The sequence below is a fragment of the Mizuhopecten yessoensis genome, unplaced genomic scaffold, assembly GCF_002113885.1.
Source record: "Mizuhopecten yessoensis strain PY_sf001 unplaced genomic scaffold, ASM211388v2 scaffold716303, whole genome shotgun sequence".
Lineage (NCBI taxonomy): Eukaryota > Metazoa > Mollusca > Bivalvia > Pectinida > Pectinidae > Mizuhopecten > Mizuhopecten yessoensis.
In genome coordinates this window covers 304,290-318,863 of record NW_018480049.1, presented here as the reverse complement: position 1 = coordinate 318,863, position 14,574 = coordinate 304,290, and the positions used below count along the sequence as shown (strand labels likewise).

Sequence of the window (14,574 nt, the reverse complement as noted above, 5' to 3'; positions counted from 1 at the left end):
TAAAAATATCAAATAAAGTTTCTTGGAAAGACTTTAAGTATGACACAGGTATGAAAAAAATTGTCGTAATTGCCCGCTGCGTAGTAAACTTCGGCATTGTTTGCTGTCGCTTTGAAATAAAATATGAACAATTACAATATAGCTGGTGTCAGGGTAAGTAGTTCCGATATCTAAAAATAGTAACATAATAAGTACATCAGACCTGATCGCATAGTTGGTTATGTAAGAATATAATGAATTAAAATCACGCTATTTTCTATCAATATAACGAGGCTGTCGTATTTTAAAAGCAAAAAACTTGATTGAATAAAATAATTATCTCCAGATGTATGTTACTACGTGTAGCTTTTCTTCCATATAATACATGTTCAAAGAATGTTTCGCACCGATAAGAAATGTGCAGTACTATTTACACTGTAAACAAATAAGCTGGTTTAGCATACAGCACCTCTGCTTTTACCTTGGTCTCCCACGACGTTCTTTTCAAACAATTCTGACAGGCAGTCGCTATGTACTCAATACAGTTAACAAATCAACACAACAGCACACACCAACCAAACAGACTACAAGCAGATGTCATGTTGATATGAAACTTAGAATACACGCACATACGTGTCCTTCCTTCCTGATTGCACATCCTGTGTCTGTTGTATAAACCTGGATAGCTCAGAGTATAACTTATACTATGTGTGAGACGATTGCTATAAGTGTGTACGTGTCTTATTGATTCGTGAGATACCTGTTGGGCGTTGGGGTATTACTGAAATACTACGATAAATGTCTAAACTCTAAAAGAGGATAAGAACAAATAACAGGTTCTTGCTCTACAAATCATTATAGCAAGCCAACATTACGTTAAACACCTTAAAGAAATATCTCATATAAATAACAGATATCTTTTAATCTATAGTTACCAAAATATCTCTATTAATTGATTAGATATCATATAAAATGATAATTTGTATAGTTCTCATTGTATGATATATCTCTACAATATTTAACAATATTTAAGGATATATCATATTATTAAGAGATTTTTTTAATCATTAAATGAAATAGAAATATCTTTAAATGAAATGCAGATACCTATAAATGAAATAGAGATATATTTAAATGAAATACATATATCTTTAAATGAAATAGAAATATCTTTAAATGAAATACAGATATCTTTGAATGAAATAGAGATATATTTAAATGAAATGCGGATACCTTTAAATGAAATATAGATACCTTTAAATGAAATACAGATATCTTTAAATGAAATATAAAGATATCTTTAAATGAAATATAAAGATATCTTCAAACGCTATGGGGGATATCGTCAACAAATAGAGAGACCTATAACACATTTCAAGATATATTTGTTACCTTTACTATCTCTGTTCCATTAAATGTTATCGCCAATAGTATTTTACAACAGTGGCATCACGTATCTTTACATAAACTCCTTGATATTGCATTCTATATTTGATCTACGTTATTTATTTCTATGTACCAAGGAATCACGATTACCATGTCCTGGGTCTGTTACAGAACACTTTCGATCGATTATCAGCGGAAAGCACTTTATGTCTGTTAAATATCAGACACTGATTGTCCAATCTGCTCTAAACATGGTTAGAAGAGCAGCGCTTGGACATCGCCCAGATGAGAACCTTATACACACATGCGTGTTGCTATTTGAGGAGTCAGCTGACTGCTACACTCCAGAAAAGGAGATTTATTTTGTTATATAAAAATCGACATAAAAATGACACAAATACATGGTTTAGCTACGTTAGATAAAAGAATTGAACAATGACCTACAAAATATTACACATGACACTGACAAATCAGCAGTATAAACAGAAAAAGAAGTTCTATACAAATGAGTTTAAAATCTCAATATGAAGGCATTGAATTATTCATTTATATCGATTTAATAATGACTATATATCAACTTAAGGTAGCAATTAAAGAAAGGATGTTACTTCATCTCGATCATGTGACTACAAATGAGAGATAGCCATTGGACGTCTTAAACGATACCAAGAGATCAGAGATTTTAAACAATGTAATTGGTTTAGAAATTGAACATGTTCAAGTCATATTTTGAGTAATATTTATTCATGTTAGTGGGTATTTTGGCCTCATCTGATTTGAAGTCATATTCTGTCCCTATATATTCACATTATGTCCCCATAAACTTCATAATACACCCCCCCCCCCTAAAACAAATCAAAATTGTTCATCTTACCCCCAAAAACAAATCATTTTCTGTCCTGATAATGATAAACTTCACACTGTATCCTTATAAACGTTTCTTTTACACACATTTTTTTTCAAATCATAACATTATTTAAACAATGGAATAGGTACTGTTGCTATAATTTCTTAACACAAATAATCGTCTAGCAACACGTACTGCATTTTTGATCGGCTGCTTTCATCTCTGTTTACTTCCATACCTGATGTGTATTGCGTGTCTCTACGGGTAGTTTCCTATTGTTTCCGAGTTACTGAAGTCTTTGTTCTATCCTGGTTATGTTCGGAAGATTAACAGTCGGATTACTCTGCTGTATGATGTATGACCGTATGAGGCCACCGAGACGGCACTATCTGTTGAAATGCATTGATACGCACAGCTGAAATTGGCACCGACTTGAAGATTTCGGCCTGCAGTATCGCTAATGGGATTACAGAACTGCAGTAGAATTAACTTATTATGTCATGTGCTTATCTTAAATCATATTCTCCCTGCTACATGTCTAAATGACGGGTCAGTTTCCGGTGTACCGATATATCCGTAGGATAACACAGCATACATCTGCATATATGTTACTGTTCTGTAAATAAGGGCGTGGAGGAAACATATTCTGCAGGAGTATTCACTTTGGTCGCTTCAGACTTACAATAAAAAACTATTCACAATCAGAAAAGAAATATGCAATAAACACAGAGAACCACAGGGAAACAAAGACGGAATTATAATACCTCTACTTTATTTACTCTTTATAAAAGTAATTGGTTAAATCGAATATATCCCCACTTTTGCCTGACTGTGTTTTAGTCCTGTGTGTGAGTCTGGGAACTAAAACACACCTACACTCGGGTTATTATACCGATACACACTGGAGAGATAGTTTTAACTAGAAATTATTTTAAAACCATAAGCTGTATAGCTTCACGTCCCAACTACCATTGATCACAATAGAGCCAAAAATGCTTCCGAGTTCGGTAGCAAGCTCCGCCCACCTCGTGCTTCGGTTCCGAGTTCGGCAACAAGCTCCGCCCACATCTCGCCTGATTGGCTCGGCGGAAACACCCGAGTGTAGGTGTGTTTTAGTTTCCATGACTAACACACAGGACTAAAACACAGTCAGGCAAAAGTGGGAATATATTCGATTTAACCAATTACTTTTATATAGAGTTAATAAAGTAGAGGTATAATAAAGTACATTGTTCACACCAGGTGAGGCTTGTACAGGCATTACGTCTGTTGCCTCATGCTTATTGAATTTATATATAAAATTCAATTTAATCTTGGTGAAACGAAATTAAGAGCATTGACAATACTCTGATTTGAACTCGATGGATTTATGCCGCCAGCTTGGCAACTGTTTTAAAATTTTAAAAAATCGTTTTATTCTGGAGAAAAAAGACAATTAAAAAAATCCAAAAGGACTAATTTTGTATTTTTTTCAGTATGTATATTTAAGACGATTAGAATCACGTAAAACACATTATTACGCATGTAATCAGTGGGGACAAAGTCGAGCAAATAATAAGTCGGGGAGTATGAATGAATGTACAAAGATAATGTTTCTGTTCAAATAAAGTATGAAAATGATTTTTCATCATATATTCAATTTGTCTTTAGGGTATGTGAAATAACATACAATACATCGGTTTTTTTGTTTGTTTTTAAAAGCGAACCGTGGAGAGAGAATGGTTCTGCGTCATTAACAGTGTCAACTGGAAAGCACGAAAACTATCTCTTGAGACATCATATTTAGCACTTTTGCTGGCAATTCAATTGTCGTCCAGTGTAACTACTACGTGAATGCAACATGCAACGCGACAATCACAAAACGTCCAAAGACCTTTCCAATGTCCTCCAGTAGAAAAATGGAGTCATTTAAAATTGTAGACGACAAAGCAAACGAAACTACCTGATTGAACAGTCATCATTATCAGCTCCAACGTTAGTGCCTGAATTGGGTACAAATATAATTCACAACTTATACAATATTCTTTAAGTAGGGTCAATCCTGAAGAACTAGGATGCTTTTACGGGAAAACAGTCGAGATAAGTCAGACACTAATATAGTTTTGAAGAAGATGGCCGTGTCCCCGTGGTTGCCCTACTCTGTAAATCTGCCACTGATGCTGAAATCGTTTTATATTGTATTTACACTCGGGTAGATTGTTGTGCGTGTGAAATTTTGATCTGTTGTGTAACATCCCTTGAGTGACGTACCGAGGACAGTAGTCAATATCACAGCTGACAGGACGTATTAAGCCCTGTGTTCTAATGGGGACTGATCCCTAGGGAGCCCTGGTCTTTCATGTAACGTTTAGATCACACTTACCCAGTACATACCGTGTGTAATGGTGAAGTATGGATTAAGGATGATACCAATGGCACATGTATAGATCTAATAATGCACTATTTTCCGTATTAACGGTTAAGTACAGTACATTAATGAAATCGTCATACAGGGTATCAAAAGCGCTGTAAATATACTCACATTAATTGGAATAAAAACTCTGAAATAGGAAATTGACTGGAGAGGTTTATGAACAAGTGTGACCCTTCGATCAGAGGGTTTCTAGTAATCACGCAGATTACCAGGAGAATAGAATTATACAAGTTACGACGGTATTTGGCCACGCGACAAAGCCCAAAGGTGATGGTAGCACCCTCTAGAGGACACTTTGGTATTACTGCCTGGAAAATAAATCATTACATCAGGTGATGATGCAACACTGCTTTGAAACACGGGTAGATAATGGACTTAAAATTCTGAAAACTTCAGACGGCATTGAAAAACGGCGTTTGCTCTATTTGCATCAAGAGAAAGTCCTCTGTACCGGCTGTGTTCTTCGTTACATAGGTGTGCTTTGCCATGTATGTACATATATTAGCGATCTATTTCCGGTAACTATTCTCACAGAGCTCCTATATATATGAGCAGACGATACACATCTCTGACAACTCCAATCCCACCCTGGTACTGAAATCAAAACTAGGCCGGCTGTCAAGAAGGTCAGGCATAACTCATATAAGGCCATTCAGTTAGTTTATTTAAACAATTTCCTGAAATAAAACACAGCGACTGTAAGTTCAAGCACGCAATGCGATGTGTGTTTGAAAGGAAACTAGCATGATTTCAAGATTATATTTCATCCAGGCGGAATGATGCGTAGTAAATGAGCACACACCATCACATTCTGAAGGTAAATATAATGACACAGGGGACAAAAAGGAGAACAAAAGATATATTATCAGTACAACTTACAGGGTTTTGACGTCGATACCGAGACTTAAAAAACGTACAATATATCTTATATTGCATACTGAGAACATTTATTTTTAGTTCATTAAGGGTTTGTAATTAATAGTCAGGAACTTGCTTTGATGTTAACTAAGATGCACTCTTGATTATGATAGATAAACGCTGAAATTATTCCCCAATATTTGTATATTACATTATTTACACATCCTGTCTCCATGGCATGCACCCAACAAGCAACCTGTTTCAACAGGAACTTTGCAAATTATGTAATGTAGCATGCTCAACATTCATGCAATGTAATACATCTCGAATGTCTATTTCTGTTGTCATGTTTGAATGTCTGAGGTTCGGGAAAATCTCTATTGCACATGACGATTTTGAAAGGGAGGCAACTTACAAGTGATAGAATTCACTGAGACTTTGTCTCTGCTTATTTTCTGAAACTACATTGCAAGTTAAAATAAAACATTGTACACTGTTTAATATCATTACATGATTGCACTCCCTATCGCTATTAAATCATAACGTAATTTATATATACTTGTACAAACTGTAAAAAGTATTTGCTTTGGCATGCTCAAGGTTTAGCCGCTTGCCAATTCGCATTGCATCATAGATCGTCCAAGATTTTACACTATCGGAAGTCGCTATAGCGACAAAAATGCGAACTGATGCTGTGTGTAGAAGCAAAGCACCCTCTTAAAAAAACTAATGCATGTTTTAAGTTGGCTGGTATAATACCTTCAGGGGCCGATCGAGGTTTTCGTGTAGGAGCTTCCTAAAATTTAGCTCACAATTTCCGTCAGCTCAAAAGATTAAAAGCAAAAGATTTTGTAACCACCCCCTCTGATAATCAAACAGGGGTTTTGACGGTTAATTATAGTTATACAAGGGGTACAAGGTTAAATTTACGGGGGATACAAGATTAATTATTAGGATTGTGATAGGGTGAGTTAATGTTGAAAGTAGAGCAGTAACTTGTACCTTAGTGTTATTTAGTAAATGTTTACGATAATTGTTCTCTTGTGGATATTTATCTCGATTGTGAAATAGTGCATCGTGCCTCATTGTAACTTTAAATGAATTTTGAAGACTATATCTACGTGTTAATTTCCCACAGGATTTAAAAAGAAAAGCAATAACGTTGGGTTTCTCCAGGTACTCCGGTTTCCTCCCACATTAAGACCCCCTGCGTGCTTCCAGTCCAACAAGAGTGATAAATGTAAGTTAATATAATTTATTTCATAATTGTTGAAATAGATATATAGCTTGCATTTCAAATTATCTAATAGGTCATATTAATCCTTCATATTGCTAAGTTAATACAATTTAAAATGATATGCTGTAACCGAAATGGTGGAAACATATCAAAATGATTTTAGTACATTACAACACCATACACTCAAGTATTAATACAAAGATATTCCATCAAATGTAGAGATTGGATGAAGTACATGAGTATAGAAAGAAAAGATATAGTGAGGAAAGAGCAGTAGGATGATGGTACGTGATGAGTGGGCAGTTTGGTTATCATATGATGGCAGCCTGGATAGTTTGAGGGAGAGTAAAGGTGATGGTAGGGGTCTTAGGTAGATGGTAGGGGATGGAAGTGTGGCGTTGGTGTGGAGTACGAAATCGAGACATGTGCCTGTAAGTATTGTAGTTGTTGGAGATAATGTCGGTTTGTATATAGTTCTCATTTGGTGCCGAAAAAATAAACGGACCAAGTAGCAGCAAGTGTACAATGTAACGGGAGACAAATATGTTGATTATACAAACAAACACTTCTCCACATCAAGAGTCAGTCTATTGCCCTAAAGTGCTTTTCATTACTCCAAATATTCAGTAACTGTCTGGAACCCACCCCTACTTAAACCTGTCAGAATCAACTTCGTCGTGATGTTGGGTAGCTTGATTTGTTATTTTATACTTCAGTTAATTTGACTTTTCGTCATTCTCTAGCTGTTTGTTTCTAAATCTAAGGTTTGCTTTCGATATGAACATACTCGCACAGTGACTTGCGTGTTTGTTGAATACACGCTTTTTTCCTATTGCTTATGGTGAGGTCTGTATCGAAAACAGGAGAGCAATTCTATGGCCACAAGGGATACGTTCAAGATCTGGGTCTCTCTAAGGTTACTCTGAAAATGCGTACACTCTTCCATCAGCGTCACGTCTAATCATTGGTTCTTTAAGCACCAATCCCCAGCGAGACGTTCAACAGGTTGTTCATTTCAAGATGTTGACAGTGGAATAGGATACACGTTCATCTTACAGCATAAACTTTGGCACCTTATCAATAATATGGAGCTGTATATACTTGGTTTTATATACCAGGAAGTGTTTATAATTATGCTCAATCATGCACTTGTAACTACGCGTATTTATATTTATTAATTGGTCTTTTTCAGTTTTACTTCTAATGAGAGAAAAAGAACCGAGCCGAAAAGCCCTGACATCATTTCAATTTGTATCAGATATCTAGACTAATATCAATCTGAGGGTTCTTTTTTACCATTTATTTTGAAAGATTTGAACGTTCAATATATTTCGTAGATGGATAGTAACACAACATTTAGTAGCACTAAGGAGGAAAACTGCGATCGAGGAAGTGAAATAGGACGGGAAGAAATTAATTGAATCATTTATACATGTAGCTTTGGTAAATGTAACACACTTTTCATAACAGAATCAGGATACATTTTCTATGAGTGCTTGAGTCCTTTTTCCTGCTCAAAATTGTTTAAGGATGTATACATGCACCAAATAGTAAATACATGTCTTATTCAATTGCAAAATGTCTAAATGCATCGAACAAACTATAACACCGACGGCGACTCGATCAAAACACTGCAAATATTCAATGAGACGGGCATAAAATGGTTTCAGGATATTGGAATTGATATTTGACACAACAACTCGAATCTTTCACAAAATTGAACCAATATAAGGACAATATATAGAGAGAAAGTAAAACCTTGAGCAGAAACAAGAAACAAAAAGCTGGAAGAAAGAAAAACACAATAAATGTTATCTGCAACGTACCTGAAAATGTTCACTAGAATCGCAAAAAAGGAAACATCTATTTTGAACTTCAATATTTTGATACAGAAAACTATATATAATGAAGTTTTACTGCACTGCATGGCCATTCTCCCTGTAAGGACTCATTGCTGGGTATTGGTGTCTAAAAGGATGAGAGGCGTATCTTAAGTATTCCAAAACGGATGTAGAAATTCGGTGTAAGGGGAAGGTGCCAAAAAAACCTTCAAAACGTTATTTTTTCTCTCTCTATACAACAGATTATTTTCAAACTGTTCTTTTATGTAAAACGTGCCAGAATATATTCCAGCTACAAAGGTTACGACTAACCTCGGGGACTGATAGTTGACCAGGATTGTCAACCACTTTATGACGTCGAATAATCACTAGAAATACATAAAAGGAAGGATGCACTTATTAAAAGAAGTAAAATTTTACTGCACCTTATGACCAGTTCGTCTATTCTACCACTGTTTTTGCACTACGTTTTGGTTTGGTTTGTTTGTGTTTTACGTCCTATTAACAGCTATGGTCACTTAAGGACGTGCCAGGTTTTGGTGATGGAGGAAAGCCGGAGTTCCCGGATAAAAACCACCGACCTATGGCCAGAACCTAGCGACTGCCCCACGTAAACCTCGAACCCACGACCCAGTGGTGGAGTGGTAACAGAATGTCAGACGCCTTAACCACTTGGCCATCGCGGCTTTTGGCACTAACGATCTAAATAATAAACCCATATCTAGATCGTTCTAAAACGTATATCAAAATGCAAAACAGTCAGAGGCCGTATGTGTGATCGAAGTCAAAGAGACCAACTCATGGTGTCATTGTTTCTTCGATAGCAAAATCAGAAGCTGAGAAAGACCTCGGCTTTCTTCATGTTGACAATCAATTAAAAATGTACCGTCGACACGAAATCTACCAAGATTTCTGACATAACATGATAATAGGGACATCTCATACAAGAGCCTTGCTTGCTATTGCCTTACTTTATATAAAACTTGCAAATTCAATACAAACCATTATGATTCTTAACAACATCCTGACGTCGTTGATACGTGTACATTACGTTTGGAAGTTGACAGAAACATAACCAGGGGGGCACTCCAGAAAACTGTTGAAACAACCACAGTCTGACGACATATGGTCATAACTTCAGAAGCAGTAATGCATAAATTATGGAACTCCTTAATAGAGGAGGTCGTAAATTCTTCAACTTCAAATATCTTCAAGTCACGCTTAGACAGCCACTTGAAACATCACCCAGCAACATTAAAGCCATCCTTTAACTTATCGTTACTGTAGACAAGATTTGTTTTTTAAATCACCTGTTGTATATACATGCATATACATGTATATATATAAAACGTAACATGAAGAGGAAGCTAACTAAACAAAAGTATAAGCAACTCTGTACAACTAATCATATGTAAATGTTAAATAAAGCACGTGTGTACTGTACAAATTACAGTATAAGACGACCAGACATCAAGTCAGGCCATCTGCTGCATTACGTCCATTTTTATTGAGCGAAACCGAGCGAAAGTGCACAGATATATGTTTTGTTAGAGTACGTATTCATAAGCTTTTTTTGTACGTGTATATGTGTTGTTGGTATACACATGTACGTATGTGAATTGCTGTCAATGCGTATTTAATGGGTTGCTTATGTATGTGTGTTGGTGTATGTAAATCTACGTTTGTGTGTTATATGTATTGCTGATAAATGTTTGTGGTACATTTGTATACATAAGTGTTTGTGCATGTCTGTTACATGAACGCTGTCGAGGCACGTGCTAATTAACCTAAATTAACGATATCATGTAAACACTACAGGGCTATTAGTCAGGAAACTTATATGTTTACTCTCCAACAGTGCGTGTCTTACAAAACTTAGCTGACAACGTTTGGAATGTAAGATTTGTACAGTTGACTTGACCAAAATCGCTGAATTGTAGCATGGTCGTGGAAAACCGAACTATACAAATGTACATATATTTGACTTCCTATAAGTGTCGTCGTCGTCGTTTTAAATATATGTCATAATACACTGTCAAATAATAGTTGGACACGGTAAGATAGGTCAGTCTCAATAGTGTGGATTTTAACAAATTACTGACGGTAGTAACACCACCTGCAGACTCAGGGTTACTTACCTTTTGGTTTACACCTGCCTGCTGACGATATATATCTGTCTGTTCAGTGTGACAAGGTGGACAGACATGAGCACACGGTTGCTAGCCGGCTGTATTTCAACACCACTACACACTATTTACTTTACAATAAAAAACAACCTGGGATATCAGACGTTTCCCGTACCCGTACACCAGCGCACCCGACAGTATTACAAAAAAGAATCTCCGTATATTACATTTGTTAAGGCTCATAAATCTGCCCATTGATAAGTGAGTCAATACCGGGGCCCATTGTATCGGGTATCCTCGACCAGTCAGGGACGTCTGATATGTCTGCCGATATGGCTGAACAACGCATTAAAGACGGGTAGTACACACAGTAGCGTTTTAAAGGCAAATGACAGGCCATTATAACAATAAGTAAGTCAGTACTAATGTCTTGATACAATTTCATATTTTAAGACAAGACTGCATTTATCTGTCCATGAATTTAAACTAGAGTAAAACATAGATAGGATTGAAACCTATTATAGACAAGAGTCCATGGTTTCGCTGTACAATGATGCACTTAGGGCTTAAATATTCCCTGTTGTCAATCGACGCCCTATATCTATATACTGAGATAGTTAGAAACAAATATATATACCGAGATAGATATATTCAAATATAAAGAAAGATTATATATACTGAGATAGATAAATGCTATTTTAGAGAACATTTCACTGTATAATAATGTACTTAGGACTGTAACTGTTCCCTGGTGTGCATACTGAATTAGTCATGTATTGGATGGAAAAGGATGTCTGCTTAGTCACATGTCCGGGTAAAACGTTTCGATGATATATTAAACGTTAAACCTAAATGCGGTTAGATGAACGTTATTGTGTATGTTGTTGTCCCTGGATAACATTTTTTCACCGATTAAAAGTTATTTCATACTTTCTTTGAACATAGTTGATAAAATAGTTTATTTGTATTTTCTTAACACAACATAATGCGCGCTAGCGCATTATGATTTGTTTGCTTGCAAAGCTGTGTCATTCAAATAGATCAAAAATACCATACAAAAAACGTTCAATACTTATATTTACGTTTTCTCTGCCTCTTATGTTCTTTTTTAACTTATAATTTATAATTAAAATTTAAAATGCCCGCCTTATCGACAGTTCACACAATTTCGTTCAATAGTTTGAACAGCGTATTGTCGCGTGCTGATTGGCAAACAAAGTAGTACTTTGACATTTTAACAAACACTTCAAATTTATTCCACAATTTTGTATCAATACAATTGCGTTTGATATGTCTATAGGGTGATTCCAGTTTTTCAATAGAAATCTGAGCTGAAAGTTAGATTTGAAATTGTTTCGATTTTCCCCCGGAACAAATTTCGCGCATGGATAAATACAGTGAACACCGTGAATGGGACCTTGACCTCCACGAGGGAGTTATTTTTGGAAGTTAATTCGAACTTTTCTCTTTGCTCATTTTGTGAAGAATCCAGGCGTGAATGTATTTGTTGATTGTATGGGAACCCGACAACAGTCGGTAGATTCTATAACAGCATCGTTATTTGACAGGTCGTCTGAAACTGAGGAACCGTGGATCCGAGACGCGTGAAACTGATAGCGTTTGAAGTGAGTGATCTTGCGACGGAGCACAGGTTCGTTACAAATGTCTGAAATGACGAATGTTTATGTGTGCTGTGACTCATATCAGTAGGGCTGTAACATATGTGTCAGTAGGTCTATAGAATATGTGTATTTAAGACATTTATAACGAACCCCTGTTGATCAATGCAGTGTAACAGAAGATATTTCTGATAAATTGCATGAGCGTTAAAATTGTTTCCATTGCCGGTATTGGTGATTTCAACCGATGTGTATTTTGTACGATATTGCAGACCTTGGTCTTGTTTTCGTTGTAATAAAAGTGTTTTTTATTTTATTTTTTATTTTGCACATAAATTTACAATGACATTATCAAATCTCACAATGCCCAGCGACATTTCAGCAGCCATCATGTTTATTTACATTGGATATTGTAGTTCCGGTCAGTGTTGTAATTAATACGCTAAGAATTGTGTCTCGTGCGGCATGGTAATTATGTCTCGTGCGGCATGGTAATTAAAGTCCCATCAACGACACAGCTTTCCAAGAGGCTATATAGTGAGAATGCCATGCAAATGTAAATATATATATATATATAACTTGCATTTAAGAATTTCACGCTTATTTGGAGCATATTACTCAGTGGTAAATAATTAAAGTGCCTGATTATTGACCGAACATAACTAAGGTAACAAATACGGGACCCTGCCTGTCGTTTATAACTATTGTGGTTTAACGAGAAATTACTTGACCAGTTGTGACGTCATTATATCTTAAATTGTGTTTCGGGTTATGGCTAAAAGCATAAAAAAATATTAAACTTGCATAATTTGTTATGATTTATTTCCTTTTCGTGAGTTAATTGTGAAGCTTACCTCACCTTTTAAGTTGAATGGTTACACTCGGTACCTTAACTACTTGAACTGATATTTATCATACGAAATGTTCTCTTGTTTGATTTTGTTTAATTATTTAAAAAAAAACTTTGAAACATGGAACACAAAATAATAATAATAACAGCGATTTTCACGCAAGGGTAATGATAATAACATCATGGAAAAAGTCATCAATAAATAATAAGATGTAAAATCTAAAATGACTTACCATTCCGTATAGGATATTTACATTTATGTATAAAACGATTAACGATTGTAAAAAAAAACCTCAAAAAAACGTGAATAAGGTTCATAAATTATATATGAATTAAAAAAGAATATAACATCGTTGTCATATAATAATGAAATATAATTACGCCATCTTAGCTTCAAACGTATGGTCGCCATTTAATTAATGTGATATCAAAATAAAGAGAGTTTGTAATGGGTATTCTCTAGTATAGTGGATATTGTTTTATGTACTATACGTGTTGAAATCTGATCTTTAACCTCAACGATACCAATTTGATTAAGGTAGGTGCATAACACCTGTTCACTAGAATACATATAAATCACCCCATGACATATCAAGGGTATTCATGTTGAGAAATCGTGTTGAACTGCACGGATACCACCTCCAGCCCACTTCACTAAAACGTTAGGTTTTCAATACACTCGTTGATGCGTCTCGTAAATAGTTGTCGTCGTTTGAAATTGAGAGGAGTGGAATGGAGTATAAGATATGACCATCAGGTGAAAACATATATTTCCTTGCATGCTCGTCACATATAATGACGTGGTATGGCGTTGGCACCAATACAAGTGGAAACAAGTCACTACATGTTTAGTAAAATGTCAAGTAAGCAAAGTATATTTGAGTTGACAATAAGATACGTATTGGACTATACGAATCACAGATATTTATAAAATATCCATAATTTGTTTTTTTTAATTATATTGAGAGATTTGTATTATAAAATATGCCAACGTATGCATATGAAAATATGTATTTTTTATACTTATTATAAAAAAATGTATCTTTCTAACATTGAAGTAAAAATAGAAATAAACATTTACTTCAAACCTTCCTTTGTATCGATAGACAATTGAAATTTTATTTTTGTTACATATTTTATAATCAGGCAATCTATAACACGACGATCGAGTAAATGCATTCGGAAAATATGAACATCATTGTAAATTGAAACATATTTTGTAAATACCGCCATGGGTACAGTCTCGCAATAATGCGTTGCAACACCCTCATCATGTGACCGTTTCCGAGAACTGGCCCTCAGATTACCCATTGGTGTAAGTTAATTTGTTATTACCTATGTATTATATTTTGAATATATAATAACCTGTTTTACAAGCAGCGAGTTCTTAACTTTTAAGATACTTATATATTCAAATT

The 14,574-nt window shown here is 35.2% G+C and overlaps 1 protein-coding gene across 9 annotated transcripts in view; it reads right to left on the bottom strand.

Annotated features, from left to right (window-relative positions):
* The window catches only part of LOC110442837 (prostaglandin E2 receptor EP4 subtype-like), a 102,344-nt gene that overhangs the window by 37,783 nt on the left and 49,987 nt on the right, over positions 1 to 14,574 (bottom strand). The window contains exon 1 of one of the 9 annotated variants that reach the window (XM_021486656.1): positions 10,700 to 10,879. The exons of 6 other annotated variants lie outside the window; for them this stretch is intronic. The gene's annotated coding sequence lies outside the window, so the exon portion shown is untranslated. Of the gene's footprint in view, positions 1 to 460; positions 648 to 9,563; positions 9,628 to 10,699; positions 10,880 to 14,574 lie in introns of those variants that run through there. 2 more of the 9 variants (XM_021486663.1, XM_021486661.1) reach the window with 2 other exon arrangements.